This window comes from Haliotis cracherodii, unplaced genomic scaffold (genome assembly GCF_022045235.1).
Source record: "Haliotis cracherodii isolate W230 unplaced genomic scaffold, xgHalCrac1.p SCAF_25, whole genome shotgun sequence".
In the NCBI taxonomy this organism is placed as follows: Eukaryota; Metazoa; Mollusca; class Gastropoda; order Lepetellida; family Haliotidae; genus Haliotis; species Haliotis cracherodii.
The window spans coordinates 3,648,824-3,670,411 of NW_027266281.1; the positions used below are offsets into that span (position 1 = coordinate 3,648,824).

Here is a 21,588-nt window from a genome sequence, read left to right on the forward strand (position 1 = left end):
TGGGTCAGTGATGGGAAGTGGTGGGTCAGTGATGGGAAGTGGTGGGTCAGTGAAGGGGAGTGGTGGGTCAGTGAAGGGGAGTGGTGGGTCAGTGATGGGGAGTGGTGGGTCAGTGATGGGAAGTGGTGGGTCACTGATCGATAGTGGTGGGTCAGTGAAGGGGAGTGGTGGGTCAGTGATGGGGAGTGGTGGGTCAGTGATGGGAAGTGGTGGGTCAGTGATGGGGTGTGGTACGGTCAGTGATGGGAAGTGGTGGGTCAGTGATTGGGAGTGGTGGGTCAGTGATGGAGAGTGGTGGGTCAGTGATGGAGAGTGGTTGGTCAGTGATGGGGATTGATGGGTCAGTGATTGGGCGTGGTGGGTCAGTGATGGGGAGTAAGTGGGCGTGGTGGGTCAGTGATGGAGAGTGGTGAGTCAGTGATGGGGAGTGATGGGTCAGTGATTGGAAGTGGTGGGTCAGTGATGGAGAGTGGTGGGTCAGTGATGGGGAGTGATGGGTCAGTGATTGGGCGTGGTGGGTCAGTGATTGGGCGTTGTGGGTCAGTGATGGGGAGTGGTGGGTCAGTGATGGAGAGTGGTGGGTCAGTGATGAGGAGTGATGGGTCAGTGATTGGGCGTTGTGGGTCAGTGATGGGGAGTGGCGGGTCAGTGATGGGGAGTGGTGGGTCAGTGACGGGAAGTGGTGGGTCACTGATTGGGAGTGGTGGGTCAGTGATGGGGAGTGGTGGGTCAGTGATGGGGAGTAGTACGGTCAGTGATGAGGAGTGATGGGTCAGTGATTGGGCGTTGTGGGTCAGTGAAGGTTTGTGGTGGGTCAGTGATTGAGCGTTGTGGGTCAGTGAAGGGGAGTGGTGGGTCAGTGATGGGAAGTGGTGGGTCAGTGAAGGGGAGTGGTGGGTCAGTGATGGAGAGTGGTGGGTCAGTGATGGGGAGTGATGGGTCAGTGATTGGGTGTGGTGGGTCAGTGATGGGGAGTGGTGGGTCAGTGATTGGGCGTGATGGGTCAGTGATGGCTAGTGGTGGGTCAGTGGAGGGTCAGGGATGAGGAGTGGTGGGCCAGTGATAAGGAGCGGTGGGTCAGTGATGGGGACAGTCGGGTCAGTGATTGGGAGTGGTGAGTCAGTTTTCATTGGGAGTGGTAGCCCCTGTGATGGGGAGTGGTGGGTCAGTTATGGGGAGGGGTGGGCCAGTGATGGGGAGTGGTGGGTCAGTCATGAAGGTGTGGCCCAGTCATGGGGAGGGGTGGGTCAGTGATGGGAAGTGGTGTTTCAGTGATGGGAAGTGGTGGGTCAGTGATGGGAAGTGGTGAGTCAGTGATGGGGAGTGGTGGGTCAGTGATCGAGAGTGGTGAGTCAGTGATTGGGAGTGGTTGGTCAGTGATCGAGAGTGATCTTCCACACCACATATGATAATTCACACCACAGAGGATCATTCACACTACAGAGGATGATTCAAACTACAGAGGATCATTGACACCACAGTGGGTCATTCAGACCACAGAGGATCATGCACACTACATAGGATCATTCACACTTGTGAGGGTCTTTCACACCATATAGGATCATTCAGACCACAAAGGATCATTCACACTACAGAGGATCATTCACAATACTGAGGATCATTCACACCACAGAAGATCATTCACACCACAGAGGATCATTCAGACCACAGCGGATCATGCACATTACAGAGGATCATGCACACCACAGAGGATCATTCACAATACAGAGGATCATTCACACCACAGAGGATCATTCAGACTACAGAGGATCATTCGTACTACAGAGGATCATTCACACTACATTGGGAAAGTTCATGATTGTTTGTTACAATATCCATATATGAATCAAAAATAATCTTTTTATTATTTCTATTTTTTACTTAAAGAATAGAGACAGGTTGAATGGTTTAAACCACTTAAATAACTTGCATCAGAGGCTTTCAGAATAATCATTTTATTCAATCTGAGTTGTTTCATTTTATGGTACGTAATCCTTTCGCCAGAGTCCCAGATATCAGTAATTAAATACACTGACAGCTCATCTAAACAACTCGTTTAGACTATCTTCACAAACATTTTCGAGGTAGAGGTAGAGGTATGTGGCGAAAACAAGTCTTTACAAAAACTTTGCTTTTGGATTATTTCTTTAGGTTCACACTAAACTTTTCAAACAATCATCCAGGCCTACAATAAGCATCACATCTGTCTTCATCGATGACCATATTCATCACTGTCCAATGGTCAACTGTGACATAAGCCATGTTTACCTGGCGATGCCTCCCCTTGTCGGACAAGAAATGTTCATTTGGCATAGCCTGGCAACAGCACCCATTCCTTGGAGGCATTTCTGAATACCATCTGAAAATACCAAAACATCACATGACTAGAGGACCTAGACCAGTCTCTGAAATGAACTTATCTTACAGAAAAATTGTTGGTAAATCATCTTAATTAAGAAATAATAAAAAAGGAGCCCAGAGACTCTTCATTTCCTGATATTGCAGTAATCTAGACTTGCCCACTTTTCTGGACACACATGAATAGAGGACAATGAAAGTCACACAGGTTTGAAACAGTGACTATTCCAACTTGGAAATATCTGCCTGCTGCCAAACATTTGTAGTGTAGATGGCCCCAGGCCATGACCCTCTTAACCTGAACAATACTACAATGGGGAACACAGGACCACACTGAAATTGTGTAGTCAGCAAAACACAAATTAATCTTGAGAAAAACTACATTTCATTAACAAGATTACCATGGCTGAAACTTAATTCATAAGCAGACTATGCCAAGTCTAACCTTTACCTGCCTTACACATGTGCCAGTCATGTTTTACTCAACAAAGAGCATGCCAAAACTGGTAGTGTTGTTGCAATTCATCGGTACACAGGCGCATCGTCAGCAAACTTTGCACGATACGATACCCAATACATTTAATTTGGCATCGATTCCCATTTAACCCCGTATCCATTGTCCATGATGATCTCTCATCCATATGAATAAGCAAGTACAAACTATTTTTTAAATTCCTCATAACTTTCTTGGCCGTCCTTTGGATACGAAACCGGCCCAATAACCAGACTGCTCAGCTTTTCCTTGCTGCCTGGCATAATAAAATACATCAACTGTTTGTTTCTCATCATTTTCTCGTACAGAATGGTTGGCTTGACTCATTGTCATGTTTGATGGGAATTAGTCAGTGTTCCTTCTATGGACTCTATTCTCAGTCTTATGACTGGGATTTCCTCAAAAAATGTCATAGATACAGTATTGAGATACAAATCACATGGTGGCTTCTGTATCAAGATATGTATCACATCGTGTAACGCCTGTACTGCAACACCCCTACAAACTGGTCATATCTTGGATTTAAACCCCCAATATTCTTCTAATTAAGCTTGGATATGGTGTTGCGTGTTGCCGCAATCAATATGAGCAAAGTTTGAACCTCAGAGTCTTGTAAATGTGAGTGAGTGAGTATGCTTTTACCCCGCTTTTAGCAATATTTCAGCAATATCACGGAGGGGGACAGCAGAAATGGGCTTCACACATTGAACCCATGTCGGGAATCGAACCTTGGTCTTCAGCATGACGGGCAAACGCTTTAACCACGGCTACCCGACTGCCCATCTTGTAAAGGAACACTGTTCCAGATTTAAATCAATTATTCCCAGTCTTGAACATAACTTAATATGAATATCATATATGATATTTATCACATATTAAATATGATACAAATTGTTAATTCCCCTTCCTAATTAATTGCTGAGAACTCTTGACAAAATATCCATTAACTTTGAAAGTCACATTTCCTTAAATCAAATGCCACTAACATTCAAATACAGATATCATTACCAGCGTAAAGAGGTCTGTCACCAGGCTGGGCAGACACTGCAGGTGACTGGTCTGTCAGTTGATAGTGCTAGCTGATATGTTCCTTACAACTCATTACATGGCTCACAATTACCCTCAAGATCCGGTGTAGACTAGGTCTTCAGCAACCCATGCTTGCTGTAAAAGGCGACTATGCTTGTCGTAAGAGGCGACTAACGGAATCGGGTAGTCAGGCTCGCTGACTTAGTTGATGTATATCAACATATACCAATTGCGTGGATCGATGCTCATGATGTGAATCACTGGATTGTCCAGCCCAAACTCGATTATTTACAGACTGCCATCATTAAGCTGGAATACTGCTGAGTGCGGCGTTAAAAAACAAACAAACAAAGAAAACATGTCCCCTTTATAAAATGTGTCCTATGTTGTGACAAGCTGCCCCCCCAAAAATTGTTATGAAGATTTTAGAAGTAATGTTTTTTGAGGTGATGGAATCAAGAGGTTTTCTTTCTGTAGTTTTAAGTTTTAAGATAACAACATGTAGCTCACATTACATTTTTTCTGGAACATTTAGAAAACTAATGATCAATTCATCGGAAACTAAATAATTGGCTGAGAATAGGTTTACAAAAAGGCTACCATAGCCGTAATGCTAAAAATGGGGTCAAATGTACACCTCGTTAAATATTGACATCATTACTGGGTATATGCCAGACATGCAATACTTCACAATAATGAGATCTGAGAAATGTCTTTCAGTGGCACTTAAGAAGCTGTAGAAACAATGAAGACAGAGTAGATTCCTGAGAACCATTTTGAAATGTCATCAATTCCAAACAAATGGTCGGCCTTTCCTAGTCAGTTATTTTGTTAAATGTACATGTCTGAGCACCATGTCAACAAATCTGTCACAAACATCTGTACTTCCAAGTGCACTGATGTGAACTTAAATCATAACAAATTATCTTATCGTAACTCAGACAAAACAAAAACCTCAAAAAGATGTCCGCAATACCTCTTCACACAGCTAGCAGCAACAGAGCATGGCCTCCCAGACAGTACAGAGTCTGACAACAGGCAGGAACAGATGTCCATGATGGTACAGAGTCTGACAACGGACAGGAATAGATGTCCATGATGGTACAGAGTCTTACAACAGACAGGAACAGATGTCCTTGATGGTACAGAGTCTGACAACAGACAGGAACAGATGTCCTTGATGGTACAGAGTCTTACCATCATGGACATCTGTTTCTGCCTGTTGTCAGACTCTGTACCATCATGGACATCTGTTCCTGTCCAGTGTCAGACTCTGTACCATCATGGACATCTGTTCCTGTCCATTGACAACAGACAGGAACAGATGTATGTACGTTTTTATGGAGACAAACCCTGGCCTTCAGAGTCAGTAACAAATGTCTTAATCAACAGAAAACACCAGTGTACAAGCTCAAAGAAGACTGAAGAAACGGAAGTGAAGAGACACACATCTTGTCTTGTAGATTAAAACTTGCTGTAGTACCACTACCCCTATTCTCAACATTCGCCCCCTCGATGTATGACAGTAAACATGATGCACAATGGGAAAAACACCCTGCTGGAATGTCAACACCCTTCCACAATAATTAAAAACATGCCACTTTTTCGCAACTCATAAAGAAACCCACTACAAGCCCTGTGCAGAGTTTTGTACACACTACCATAAATTTCAATAGAATCTGTGAAGAAGGTTTTTTAACGCCGCACTCAGCAATATTCCGACTATATGAAGGCAGTCTGTAAATAATCGAGGCCAGAACCAGACAATCCAGTGATTAACATCATGAGCTTCATTCTACGCTCAGTGAGCCTGACCACCCGATCCTGTTGGCTCTTACGACAAGCCAGGCTGCTGAAGACCTATAGTAACCGGGATCTCCACAGGTGTCAACGTCCAAGCTGTTTCAATTTTCACCTTTAACAATTCAATGGTTTGATTCTCAGGTTTTGATTTCATGAATTCATAATGGCATCCGAAAGTCCTTCAGCTTATATGACAGTGTTCATAATTAGAGCAGGATGATCTCCAAGACAAAGAGAGTCTATTTCTGTGCTCAAATACAGCAATATCTCCCCTCTCTATGGAGATTCTGTGTTCAACACAGGAGGCAGTCAGTATGTTGTGGCAGCAATGTTATTGCAAACGCGTAATGTGACGAGCTATGACAGCAACTCCTGGTAAATGTGACACGTGAATTGCATATTACACCTTGAAATGTATGCATTGTATGTATCACCCACAAGCTTCCCATTAAATGTACATCGAAGGTCACTTGCACATACTACACACATTATCATGTTGGGGCCTTCACACTGCCGACAAGTGAGTGAGTGAGTGAGTAACGCCGCTTTGAACAGTATTTCAGTTATATCATGGCATGTCAGCTTATTGTGGGAGGAAAACCCGAAGTGATGCAGGTCTTAGATGTCAACCACTTCGGTGAAACCTACGAGCACGGGTATGGTGCTGACAAACCTAGAAACATAATTGGGGCGAACCGGGATTCGAACGTACAATCATAGGTTTCTGGCTTGTCCAAGGGACGCAACTCTACACAGCGAATTGAGGCGCCTTAGACGACTGGGCCCCCCGTGCCCTCACTGCCAACAACAACTTGATGAGTGCATTTGTGTCATATTAACACAGTGCTTTTGTTACTATTGGTGTTGGAAGCTTTAACCTTCAGAACCAAGATCTAAAAACAACAAGAATGTTCGCATGTCAAATATGTTCCATTTTCAGGGTTTTACAGTAGGGTTGGCGTAGTGGCATAAACACTGTATTGCAACATATCACAAAATGGAGAGCTGTATTTCCATACATACTGCAAGATGTATTGGTGTCCAAATTATATACATTTGTACTTCTTCATGCAATAATCCAGACTTCAGACTTCAGACTGCAAGACGGGTAGTATGGATAAACGAGACTACATATTACGTCATCAATATGGAATGTAATGTCAACAGTGTGAAGTGTGTGCTGTTTACATGGTTTAGATAGGAACCCAGTCCATCCAAATGCCTCAAGATAGTAGATTTATATAATATGATATTAATTCTTCTGCGGCTGTATGGGAAAATATGGATACACAAGGATTGTATTGCAATATGTGTCTTGCTGACGACCGTATTGCAATACAGTAAACTAGGTTTATGACGAACACGCTTATTATAACGAACTGACAGATATAACAAAGTTATTGGCATTATTAGCCTTTTAAAATTAGCAGTCATGACAACTCCCCACATATTATACTGAACAACAAAAGTTCCTGTGATATTGAATAAGATTTAATACAAAGTTATGTTTTTTACCAAATCTGAACCAATTTCGGTTTACAACAGATAAAACACTCCTTTTAGTGTTCAAATGGTTTAATTTGTCATACTGACTTCAGAAAATATGTGATTTCATTAAAAAAAACATGAACATGCCAAAATGTCAATTTACAATTCAATAGGGTGTGTGTCCACCTCTGGTTGCGACGCAAGCAACACATCTTCGTCTCATTGAATGGACCAGGCGTCGCACAAAGTCCTGTGGGATATCTGTCCATATCTGCTGGAGCATGTTTCAAAGTTCCTGGAGTGTCTGTGGAACAAGTGGTTGACGTCGAAGGCGCAGATCCATCTCATCTCACATGTGCTCGATTGGTGAGAGATCAGGGGAGAAGGCCAGCCAGGGGATGACATTCAGGTTGTTTTGTTGAAGAGAATCCTGAACAAGTCGAGCAATATGAGGCTGGGAGTTGTCATGTTGAAAGGTAATGCCTGGGCCATGACAGTCAGTGAATAGAACTTGTCCCCACTGCATGGCCGTCCAGCGTAGACGCTGTCTGCACCACTGTAGTCGTACTTGACGGTGGTTTCCTGTCAAAATGTGAGGACTGGCGGGTCTTCTGGCGACAATCCCTGCACATCTGAGGCAACGACGTACGGTTTGTGAAGATATTCGTCCAAGGCCAGGAATGCTTCCTGCAGTCACTGTGGCTGGCTGGAATCGATTTCGTAGGTATGTTGTTCGAATCCAGTGGTCTTTTTGATTATTGGTTACACGTGGCCTGCCACTCTGAGGATGGTCTCTGACTGCATTTGTATGTTGCCAACGTTGCAATAAACACCAAATGGTGTTTCTGTGGACAATAAATTGATCTTGCAACATCACGTTGACTCGATCCTCTACAAGCATAGCAATGGCTCGCAGACGCTCATTTTCAAACAGTTGGGCATTTCGTAATGTTGAATAATTGCGTAATTGAGTGGTTGTTGTCAGCACGATGCTAAACGTTTAAATGCATATGGAATCCCGTTAACGCACATGTTTATGTACCCATTCTTGGGCAGTGAAATGCATGGGGCTTGCATAAAAGTCAACTTTTTCATGAAATGCATGCTTTTCTGTAGCAGTTGCGTTTTTGTGAGTTGATTCCAAACATGTACTACGATAGTGAAAACCAAACTTTACTTGTTTGAAAAGTACACTAAAATATTGGTGTCACAGGAACTTTTGTTGTTGAGTATATGCTCAGTCTGGTATTAAGCTACAATAAAAACACAAATTGTGGCTAGGTTAGCCAGCTCCTTTTCCGAGTACAGGAAGCTGAACACACCACCCCCAGTTTCGCACCAAATGTCACCTACTTGAAAATAGCTGTGCTCAAAAAAGGCATAAGTCATCTTGTTGAAAAGGTCAGCACCAAATATTGAAAAATATGGTCAGTTTTAATTACTGGATGGATGTACATTTAAAAGACATAAAAATCTTACAGAATATCATCCAATCACAGCCTGCAGATGACTCTCGATCTGCACCGAAGGCTGAAAAACCGCACTGTCCCAACTGGTTCTGATTTAGTGTTTAGAACCTGTAATGACGACCAAGTCATTCATTAATAGCTGTAAGGAATTATCATATTTTGGTGTAGCAGACATACCTGAGCTCCATACAGTGGTGGATAGTGGACTTGTGTGTGCAGAGTCTTCCATTATTCTTAAAACAATGCTATAGCAATATTCAAACTAATTCATTTTGTGTACTGAGGTGAAAACATATTTCATGAAAATATTAATTACATTATTTCGGTACTAAAATCTGATTTTATATTTTTTATAAATTGAGTTATTTGTTGTAACACATAACATCATAATTGATCATCCTAACTACGTTGAAACTATGTTCTTAAGTGATAATAAACATGTTTTAGTCACAAACACGTGACATTGACAATGTGAAAAAAGTGAAATGGTTCAGCCGGACAAAGTTTGTTGTTAAACACATATCATAGATTGTCATCGCGAAATTTACAGTGCACAAAATACCCCAATGTCATAAATATATTCTCCTTTACAACATACTTACATATACTGCTTCAAATTGCGAGGATTGTAGCTAGATTGTCAAAAAAATACTGTAGTAAATTCCATCGTGTTTGTCCGAAGGGAAGAAACTGCGTAGTTATGTAAAAACTGCATACCGCTAATAGAAATAGGGTGGGGTCCGATTTAATTATTTTTTTAAATATTGTCCCTTATAAATTAAATCTAAAACACACTGGAAATTATAACAAATGATTGCAGAAGAGAATACACCTATTTTAAACCGCGTATTCGGCTGAATTGATAGTTTCAAGAATAACTGTTGACTTAATCAATGAAAATCAACCTCGAAGAAAATTCTAAAAATAGGAGCTTATGAAATACGCACGCAACCTTTACCCTAGTTTGTGATGTACGCTGATTTTCCCGCTTTCTGCGTTAATCAAGGAGTTAAGAGATGGGATTTTGAACCGACCCTCCGTGGTGTGGTAAACTAGCTTTGAGAATAAGTGCAGGAAGAGTTACCTCCTCTTGCCATGAGCATTGCTGAGAGACCATTATATGGTCTCTGGCGTGAGCAAGAAAAAAGAATGTCGAGTGAAAGATATGAATGAACTAACCTGCAGATGAATGTACCTCACTGTCCTGACCTGCGATGGAGATGCGACAAGACCGAACGAGTGCGCGTGTGTGTGGTGATGCCTGCCACAAGATTCAATGACCATGTGATGGAGGCAAACACCTTTTCCATTCGTGAACTCGTTTGTGATTGGTGCGTGGAAGTGCGTGGGCCATGGTTTTGTGCCATGTCGTCTTTGTATAGCCATGTGGGTCCAAGAAAGCGGAGTCGTCAAGTGGAATGGGTGGCGTTATGACTACTTCCGGGACAATATTTCTTGGGTCATTGGCCATGAGAAAACAACAAAAGTTTTACTGTTGAGAGTGAATGAGAGTTCATCTTTGAAAGTTTAGGGTTTCTGCTTAGTTTCCAACAATGTTGTATTCCTTTGCCTCAGGATTTGGAAAGCTGGCATTACCACATAGGTACTATTGGACAGCGGACCCTATTAATTTTACTAATTTTACCTCAACGTGTGACCCGTGAAGATTCAGGGGTAGAATAGAACTTCAGCATCCCATGTTTGTCGTAAAAGGTGACTAATGGGATCGGGTGGTCAGGCTCGCTGACTTGGTTGATGCATGTCATCGATCCCAATTGCGTGGATCGATGCTCATGATATTAATCACTGGATTGTCTAGTCCAGACTCGATTATTTACAGACCGCCGTCATATAGCTGGAATATTGCTGAGTGCGGCGTAAAACAACGAACCAACCGACCAACCTCAACATGTTGGAAGGTTTGGACCAGACAATCCAGTGATTGATATCATGAGCCTCGATCCACGCAGTTTTGATCGATGGCATGCATCCATCAACCAAGTCAGCGAGCCTGACAACACGATCCCGTTGGTCGCCTCTCAAGACAGCATCGTCGCCTTTTAGGGCAAGCATGGGTTGACCTATTCTCTACCGGATTTTCACAGGTCTGTATCCTAAATATCCTAAGTAAAACACAGTGATATGTTCGCGAAAGGAATAGGACATAGAAAATTTAATTGTTGCTAGGCTATGGGCGCAAATATACAAATTGTGGCTTGTCCATTCGTGACCACTGGTGTTGGGAAAAGACTTGCTGCAGAGTTTACTCTGTGGAATGATGCAGTGAGTTGCGGATGTCTTCAAATCTCCTTGTGATTTTGCGACAGATAAAAGAGACACAATAAGCCAGTGCATGCATGATCTACATGTTGTTGTCGGCGCTCACCTTGTTTGAGCATTTGTTCAATAAAAAAAGCACATTCACGATACTATTTGTGTAGGTATATGGCTATAGAAAGTAGTAAAACATAGCCCAATGGACTTTGACGTTACATACGTCTTGAAACGTATGACGTCAGAACTGGCGATGATGACGTCATACCACCTGTACTTGAACTCTGTGGCCTTGGTTCTGTGACTGCTTTCAGTGACGCATTGTGTGGTCAAATTGTAGTTGGATTCGGCCAGAAAACTGATGAAATTCAGAGGAGGTTTTCTGCCCAATGCATCAACGTGTGTGACTAGATTTGGAATTGAAGAAATGTCCTAATTGAACTCCTGATTGACATGTAATATACCGCCACGGAATGCCTTTTTAAAAGAGTCACAGAAAGAAAAAGAGTTGTATTATTTACGTTGATCATTTAAACTATCTACAAAGTCACGTGACCGCAGCCATACTGCTACGAAGCACAGGAACTCGACATTCGTGACCAACTCCTGTTATTCCGAGACAAGCCGAATAGCAGGTTACTGAAAGGGGCGAGTGGTGACAAATGAGGAACTCGATATTGGTCAGTAAATATAGATATATACCCTCTGCTCAGGCCTGTTTGGCTCCATTCGTCACCACTCGCCCCTTTCCGGCTTGTCCCGGGATAACACGAGTTGGTCACGAATGGTTTGGCTCGGAAAACGAAGGCCTATGAGGCATAACAAGGGCATTTTCAAACTTATTGTTGGTTTCCTACTTTCACTGTGAGAAAGTTATATTTTCTGAGCAAAAAAGAAAGAAAGTTATTTCTGCGTGTACACTTCCCTTTTAAGTGAACTTGCCCTAGGATGAGGCTTTCATTGGTCAAAGGAAAACGACAACAATGTTTTCATATGTTTATTGACATCCAACTCCATATGACTCGACTCCCGAACACGAATATGAGAGAAACAACAACGTAGGCCTGTTGATAATAAATGAACAAAAAAAGTCATGTTTACTTTCTTTAAATGTCAATGGTTACCTTTTTCTCATCACACTTTTAACACATTCGGGAATTGAGAGAACAATGCTAGAGGTATTTTCAACGGAGTTTTTAGCAGTGCATGGAGATTCGACCATCGATTTTTTTTTGGCGAAACTCCGGGACGTGTCAGTTTCGTTGTTTTTGTGCTTTGGCTGCAAGTTTTCAGTAGGACACAGGGGACCGAGCTTGTTGCTGATATCTTGTAGGATACCAAACTGTTCACGTTGGTAAATTCTCACGGCGTTACTGCGATGTTTACTCCGGCTTGTAAAGGCCTTGTCTGTAAATCCAATGTTGTACAACATGTAACGCGACCGGAGTGGTTCGAGATATTTCTTCCATGTGTATTTATCCCTGCTTCGTCATAGAATTTCTTGTAAATCCCGGACAGTTTATTATTTGGAATACAACTAACACTGAATCTCGGGAGGCCATGTTTTGGGTCAAGCGGTTTCCGGTACAGGGGTCCTTTTCTCGGAATCAGTGACAAGTACTTTTCATACAGTTTCACAAGACAGTTCGGGTTTTTGTAGTTGTTCAAAATGAATGATAGGTTCGATGTCAATATGGCGATGTTTAAGTCCTCCCTGCACATTTTTTGAAACACGAGGTAAATATTTCACATACTTATTTCCGTCGGGATCTTGTTTCACTTCAAACTGATCAGCTTCACAGTTTTTATGTTCTTGATATCCACGGAAAGCGAAAGCTTTTCCGTTGTAGAAAAATACGGCGTTACTGAGCTCTTTCGCTATATCCAATGAAAAACACCAGATTCCCACATGTAACTCTCATCGTCTTCAGTGACGGGATCACAGCGTTTCTTATCCACACCGACGCCTTTTGCCGTTAACGTTTTCATCTGAGCGTCCAACGTCTCACGGAAGTCGGAAAACGTAGGGTCGTCATCTTTGAAAAAGTTTATATCAGGCCTGCTACAATCCTGTCGAAGATATCTCTGTATTGCTGACACAATCTAGGTCAATGTGTTGGGGGGATACGGCGACTTGTCTTTCCTCCGAATTTCAAGAATGAAACGCTGCATGCAGAAATCCAAATCTCGATTGTTTAAGGCGTAAATATCTTCTGGAATCACACCGAACTCTACAAGAGTTGTACTTTGCTGATTTCTATAATGTACCCAGTCTTTCCAAACATTAATGGCCCACTGGTTATTCTGTCTAGTTTTCTTTGGAATAGCGCCTTTCTGCTCCTGTTTGATGTCGTCAGAGGAAAAGGGCGCCATAAAACGGTCATCGTTTTGTTCAATTTTCACAAGCTCTTGGGTTGGAATATATGTCAACAGGGTTTGACTGGGAACTTCAAAATCTGCATTCGCAAAAATACAAGCAAATCAAACGTTCCCTTTTCATCGAACACGTCCATACTCGTTGATGTCATTGCGCCAAATGACGTAGACCAACCTTGATAATGACGTCACGGGAACTGCCATCAAAATGTAGGCGAAGTTCTAAGTCAGTTAGATTCTAACTATTACATTGTTCAGTGGATGCCCTATATAAAATTTGTCGTGTATAGTGTTTAGTTATCCTTTTCAAAGTCTTAAATTGTATGTTTTGAAGCATTCAGAGAAAGACACACCGTCACAAACTCAAAGAGAATTCAAATCTAGAATCTGCTTTTAGCAGAGAATTCTTATGAATATGGAAAGGGTTTTGTCGCTTTTATCTAGTATTGATGCGTAAAGGCTCAAAGTCGTTTTGTTGGTTTGATGTTTAACGCCGCACTCAGCAATATTCCAGCTATATGATGGCGTTCTGTAAATAGTCTGGACCACACAATCCAGTGATTGACTTCATGAGCATCGATCCACGCAATTGAGATACGATGACACGCATCAACGATGACACGCATCAACGATGACACGAATCAACCAAGACTAGGCTTGTCGTAAGAGGCGACTCACGTGATCGGGTGGTCAAGCTCCATGGATCGAAGCAGACGACGCTAACTTTATCGTGTGTACCCGTGCATGTTAACTTAATTTCAACAAGCTGTTTAGAATTTATTTAAAATCGAGATTACAATGGGCAATTTCTCATGTTTATATTATTTACACGCTACGGTGAGCGCTGCTTTTTTGGGTGTATATCATGTGCATTATGAAGACTTTCCTGCCCTGCCGTATGTTTTCACTCTGGAGAGGACGTTGAACAAAACGACAAGGTAAGTGCAGCAATATGTAATTAAACAATCTGTTGATGAACTTATAGTTATGTAAAAGTATAATCGCTGTGGCTGTAATGATTCACAGCTGATGTGATGCTATATTCGATACAAACAGCACATGTCATGGGGACCAGGCCCATGGGAGCGTTTCGCAGTCATTGTGTGTGTGTCTCTGTGTTTTTGTGTGTGTGTGTGGAATGGGGGTGGTGGTGTGTGTGTGTGTGTGTGTGTGTGTGTGTGTGTAGGGGGCGGGGGGGAGGCATTGTCAAAAGTCGTCAATGAATTTAAAGCATATTATTAAATGTGAGCATACAGCATGTACATAGAAACTACTTCTTCTAAATTGTGTTTCGCATTAAATACTCTGTACGTATGCAGATGTCGGTCAATGTGTGGAGGCGTTGGACAAAAGTCCTTGTGAAAAATTGTTGAAAAGAATAATTCGGTGTGTGTGTGTGTGTGTGTGTGTGTGTGTGCGTGCGCGTGTGTCTGTCTGTGTAGTACTACTCCCAAGGGCCTGTGTACACCTTGAGAAAAAAATTGTTAGTTTACAAGAGAGTTACTGCCACTACTAGTTCAACTGACATCGTAGTTCCATATTTGTCATGCTATCACTAATGATCCAAAATGCGAAATAAACAGTATCCGAAACAAGGATTTAAATATATTGACCTTACTTCAAAGAAACTGATAAATGAAATACAAGGCATAATTGTGTTGAAGAAGCTGTTATGACGGCAACGAAACTATTTTCTGTAGTTTACATCTCTGGTGTGGTATGGAGAAACCATGTTGTTAAAACGTTCGCTCCCGTACCCCAAATTGGTAAATATGTGAAACGATCCGTGAAGATCCGGGGTAGAATATATCAGGTGTTGAAAAATTATGTAAAATGTACTTGACCAAGGGCAAGTATGACCAACAGTCTTACTTGGCCTATTTTAAAATGTACTTGACCAAGGGCAAGTATTACCAACAGTCTTTCTTGCCCTATTTTAAAATGTACTTGTCCAAGGGCAAGTATTACCAACAGTCTTACTTGCCCTATTTTAAAATGTACTTGTCCCAAATCAAACCATTAAATTGAGTAAAATGTTACATCTACAGAACTGAGAATCAGAGACAGTGTTCCCCTACTACTGTGCCTCTCAGTATAGCGTTAAGTCGGTTGTAGCACGGTAACGCATGGCTCTTTTACTTACGCCAACTTTACTTACATATTTAATAAACTCAAGTTTTACACTGACACGAAAAAATATCCTGCATACCACCTGTACCAAAGTGCTACGCTTATGGTTCTTATAATTTTAAGCATATTTAGTGGAAGCTGCAACTAAAATAACACGATATTGGAATATATTATTCCTGATAAAATAATAATTTCAGATACTATTTCTTTCGACCATTGCATCAATATTCTTTGAAGTTGTATCATTGGGTACTTTTTAACTGAATCACCGCTAGATTGGGAGGAAACGTATGCACAGCTGATTGCTATTTCCGGCTTAGTTTACGAGAAAATACACACGGTAATCTTAATCTCTGCATATAAAACAATGCCTTGGAGAGCAGCAAATACATTCTAAATGGTACCTCATCATGTCTTGTGATGTTTTTCATCCAATTTCATACTTTTGTTGACCAAGTTTGTGATACCTGTTGCGTGTAAGGGATACGATGTGTTTTTTTGAAAGCGCATATTAATACTCGATAGATCTTTTTTTACACAATGAAGCGTAAACAACTTCTGTTCGAATCTTGTTTTATACTCTGAAACGTGCAACGTAGATCGTGTTAGGTAGGCAGAGCATGTATAATGATTTGTATACTCCCTACGACTCGACCTCGGTTAAACCGCTGATCATCTATAACGCTCATCAATTATTTGGACCCCGAAGGTAGCGTTGTAGCGAGGGATCACTGTATCTTAAATGCCATACTTTTGAATCGTTAAAAGTCATATTTGTTATAGTTTGACTTATGTGTCAACAATGTTTTCGCGATCGAGAGCGCGTGAGCCTCGAGCGTGACTTGTGTGTTCAAATTAAATATTTCATCAAAGCGAAGCTTCTAAAGTCAGCATTAGACCTACCTCGCATTACAAATTCCAAGAAATGTAGTCAACTGTCCATCATTCAATTACCAAGAAGCAGGTGCCATATATGGACGTTTTACTACGATCTATCAATGAAACAAGCCCAGTTCTCATGCCTGACATCGAAGTGTATTAATCACATTGGTTGACTGGTGCAACTGTATGCAACTTAGACCGCCATTCTGTGACACCAGCTAAATAGTAGCCAATGAAATATCACAACATGATCACTTAATTACGTTCTCGTGAATCTTGACCCAGTTCATATTGGAAGTTCTACTTGTCCACGGGCATGCTAGAAAACGTATGTTAAATCTAAACCTTACTTGGCCATGGCCTCGGGCAACGGTATTTTTCAACACCTGATATATCTTCAGCATCCCATTCTTGCCGTAAAAGGCCACAATAAAAAAGGTGGTCATGTTCGCTGACTTGGTTGAAGCATGTCATCGTATCCCAATTGCGTGGATCGATGCTTATGATATCAATCACTGGATTGTCTGGTCCAGACTCGATTATTTACAAACCGCCGTCATATAGCTGGAATATTGCTGAGTGCCGCGTAAAACAACAAACCAACCAACCATATCTTTTAAATGATATAATTTGCACAAATCGTTTTAGCATATGTAATGTTCGCACTGTTGAAGATGAGAAGCACTTTTTTCTATTTCATGTCCTTTTTGTTCTGACTTCAGAGATGAACTTTTATCACATGCAAGTAATATGGTACCGAAGTTTAACAATTTTTACGAGTGTGAAAAGTTAATACATTGTACAGGATGATAGTTTAGTATTAATATTATCACGGACATTGGTATTCATGTATAAGAAAAACCATTCTTTTGTCATAAGTCTGTATGGACATTATAACATCTTAACACACAGCTATTTATCTTGTTTTCCTTTATACAGTGTTTGTACGGTTGTATTTATATAATACTGTGGCGCTATTTTATACATCACCATGAATACCATGAATTTATACCATGAATTTGTGCATATTATATATATCGTGACACGTAAATAATAAATATATCCCTCTCTCTCGGCCTCCTTCTCTCAAAAGCAAAACAAAGTAAAGACTAATACTACCTGTAAAAACAATGTGTAACATTAATACTATGAATTATAGAATAGAGAGAGTATAAAAGAAAATGTATCAGTTAAGCTGCCATTAATATAATATACATATAAACAAAGAAAAAGGAGATAAATCATTGTTGCTGTTGCGAATAAAACGTTGGGCTGGGAGGCGGGGTCAGGCGGCTGATGGTGACAGTGTTGTGGTTGTGTGGGCGTGGTGATCTTGATACATTGGTTATACAATCGAGTTTGATAGATTCATAGAGGGGTGAGGTGAACTGTGGTTTAAACGTCGCGTTCAATATCATTACACTTATATAGTCACGTGCATGCACGTTTGTGTGTGTCTGTGTGTATGGCTATACCTGCGTGTGTGTACTTGTACCAGTCCGAACTAATGCCGAATTGATAGTGCTAGCCCACTGAGATACCATGTCGCAGTTTAACATAGTTACCCTCACTCAGCCAAAGCATACTGGCTCCATCCCCTTGTTTAAGGCCCTTAATGCCGATCGCCAGGCAGGATAAATTTTAAGTTCCATCTTTTAACGATTTTTGATATGACGCGGCCGGTGATTGAAGCCCCCAACTTTTCGCTTTCCTTGCAAACGCTCTACCACTAGACCACAGGGGCCTATCGACTTAAATATAGAAGATATTCTTTATTTCTTCCGTATGAACGAATATTACAATATGTAGAGATAATTTCGATCCCGATCCGAAATGGAGAAATGTTGTTTTGGCAATTGGTTTGTTTGGAGTTTTGTTTTGTCAAGTATTAATCTAAAAGGTTTGCTGTATATTTTGATGAAATTTGAAATTGCCGTGAATATTGCCGATGCATTAAATGTTTTGAAGAGTAAAGCTAGATTGTGTGTTATTTTGATGTAGAGCCCGAACAGAAGTTTGTTAGTGATCATGATATAAAGATCAGTTGTCAAGGTAATACCACTCGTCCGCTCGTATTGACCAGTGGTAGCATGTGCAGGGCGAGAAAGAAGTGAACAAACGCTCGTCCTACCGGGCGAGTAAATATTTCAGTCATATCAATTCATCTCTAATCAAATTCAATAAAAGATTGTATTTGCTTTAGTGTATTGCGCAAGTTATGCTTAAGACATTTTTCGAGCCCTGAGTTGGCCTTTTAATGTGTGGGTACCCCTTGAGGAGCCCCATTTCTTATTATAATGAGTCTATCCTTTTTAGCTCCTGGTAAGACGCATTACTTTCTGTAATAATGAGTTGGTCTCTAATTTTTCATTACTAGTTATGACGGCACTCGTGAAGAGCAACCTCCTCGTGGTGAGTGCTGGGTAGCGCTAATAGCTCTTCCCCCGTGTGGAACCGGGGCAGAATATTTCCACAGCCTCCCATTGCTGGTCGTATGAGGCGACTAAAATGGGCAACCTGTTTGCCGTGGGTTGCGTCCCTGTGTCGGCGGAGGACGGGAGACTGGTGGTTGAGGGCACTGGTTCCAGGAATAGCGTTCCTTTGCCCATTACACCACTTCGACCCTTACTTCACCTAGACGGATGGTAGGATGGGCCCGGTCCTATCAATCGGCTGGTCATGCCGAGCCCTGTGCATCAATATCATGTTGCACCAGTTTGTTACACCATCTAAAATACTCATCCAAATGTTGTTATGATTTGTTTATTTGTCTTGGCCAAATGTTATGTTAGTTGAATCTGAAATGTCTACTTTCAACGATGAAATTTGCCTAGAGTCTTATGCCCAGAAGGCGGTGGCTCATGGGCCAATCTGGTGGAAAGGTTAAACTTTTAATTTTTCTGCTTGAGTATATCATCCGTGTATCCTTGGTGCTGCAAGTTGGAGTTCCACTTGTTATTAGCATCGTCTTTATGACACTCCATGGTGGGTGGGGAGCTCGGATGACGAAATACTACAAACCTCAACATGGATTACGAAACCCCTTCCAAAAAAACCAAGCGTCCACTTGAAAATGATAACGAACGATCATCCAAATCGACTGAATACTGGCCACGATTCTTAGTGATTGAAACCGATGACAAGAGTCCACTTAGACTTAACCCATTTGCAGTGTCAAAGGGTATACAGGGTATAGCAGGTGATGTTAAAAACATCAAACGATTACGTTCAGGTTCTCTTCTTATAGAATGCCTGAGAAAACAGCAGTCAACCAACCTGTTATCCACTTAATTGCTTGTCGGGATCCCGATCATAGTCTCTGCACACAGAGCCCTTAATACCAGCAAAGGAATTGTGAGAGACAGGGATAAGTTATTTGCTGACATGTCTGAGATAGAAATCATCACTGAAATGAAAGAACAAGGTGTCATTGATGTTAAAAGATTTACAGCTCGTAGAAACAAAGAAACTTTTCAAACAAACACTTACCTATTTTCGTTTTCATCACCAAGTGTTCCAAAGTCAATCAAGGCAGGTTACTGCAATATAAATGTTGAAATATATATTCCAAACCCTCTCAGGTGCTTCAAATGCCAGAAATACGGCCATGGTGTCAACACTTGCACATTGTCTGTCACGTGTGCTCACTGTAGTGAAACAACACATACAACAGAAGATTGTGAAAGTACCTTTAAGAAATGCACCAACTGCGCAGGAGGTCACTCATCTTTTTCTAAAGATTGCCCAGTTTGGAAACAACAAGTTGAAATCAACAAAATAAAATTTACTAGAAACATCAGTTTTGCTGATGCAAAAAAAATTGTTCAGACATCAGAACCTAAGGAAACTTATGCTTCCATCACCAAGACACCTTCAGAAAAAAAACACTAGCTTAACCAGTTTAACAGTAACCACATCATCAATAACCTGTCAAACAGATTTAACATGGGTGAAAACAGAGTCGCCTCAGATTTTTTCACCTGAACAGTGCACTCAAACTGTTGAATCACTTCCGAGCACCTCTCGAATTCAGTCAGAAGCAACTTGTGTTCAGAAGCAACCACAAACTCAGACAGCTTCAATAACTCAATCTGACACACATGTCAAACAAATCGTAAAAACTAAGATAAAATCTCGAGCAGATTCTTATCATAGTGGCAGAGCCCCAAAAGGGTCTGAAAATCCAGTCAAACTTTATAACAAGTTTGGATCCTTAGAGGACATGGATGTGTCTGAAAACGGCCATCTTCGGACGCATAACTTGTCGCCCTCTAGGAAGGTGAGGGGTAGATCCCCGGTTAATCCACCGAAGAAATAGTTTCTTCTGATAGTATTATACAATGGAATTGTAGAGGACTTAGGGCAAATTTCAATGAATTGCAGCTTTTAGTGCAGGATTTGAAACCAGCTGCCTTTTGTCTGCAGGAGACTTATCTGAAACAGACAGATCATTTTGACTTACGTCAGTTTAATGCATGTCATTATTTTTCACCTCCGGGTGATAGGGCCACTGGTGGTTCTTCAATACTTGTGAGGCATAATGTTATCCACAGCCTTGTTACACTTAACACTACTCTCCAGGCCGTTGCAGTTCGAATTACTTTACATGTTGCTTTCACTCTGTGTTCACTGTACGTACCACCTTCATCAGCTCTCAGGATGTCAGATCTTCAAGCTCTCTATGATGAACTACCTAAACCCTGTGTAATCATGGGCGATCTAAATGGCCACAACCCACTATGGGGTGTAACTAACATTAACACTAAAGGTAAATTACTTGAGGATTTCATCTCTAATAATGATCTGTGCATTTTTAATGATGACTCCAACACTTATCTCCATCCTGCTACTGGAACGTATTCTTCTCTTGATTTATCTCTGACCGATTCTAACCTGCTCAACGAATTTCAATGGTCAGTCCACAATGATCTTTGTGGAAGTGACCATTTCCCTACTATTATTCAAGCAATAACTCCATCTGATATTCCACCTTCAACGAGATGGAATTTTTCAAAGGCTAACTGGTCTCTATTTCAGACATTATGTTCACATAAACTAAAACCTGAGTTTTTCAGTGCTGTTGATGATCCTATTCAAGTGTTTTCTGACATGTTACATGAAATTGCTGACGAATGTATACCAAAGTCCTCTACAAATCCACATATACGTAAACCATGGTTTACCACCGATTGTAAGCAAGCTAGGAAAGCCAGGAAAAAGGCCGAGAAGTATTTCCGCCTTCACCCAACTGTCCATAATTTAAATAAATTTAAAATTTTGAATGCT

At 41.3% G+C, this 21,588-nt stretch overlaps 1 long non-coding RNA gene across 1 annotated transcript; it reads right to left on the minus strand.

Annotated features, from left to right (window-relative positions):
• Positions 1 to 2,000: 2,000 nt before the first annotated feature.
• LOC139472832 (uncharacterized) lies at positions 2,001 to 9,311 on the minus strand. The gene is made up of 3 exons (XR_011653901.1): positions 9,243 to 9,311; positions 8,651 to 8,748; positions 2,001 to 2,359 (listed from the first exon to the last, which is right to left on the minus strand). It is a non-coding gene; the product is annotated as an uncharacterized lncRNA (long non-coding RNA).
• Between the last annotated feature and the right edge of the window lie 12,277 nt (positions 9,312 to 21,588).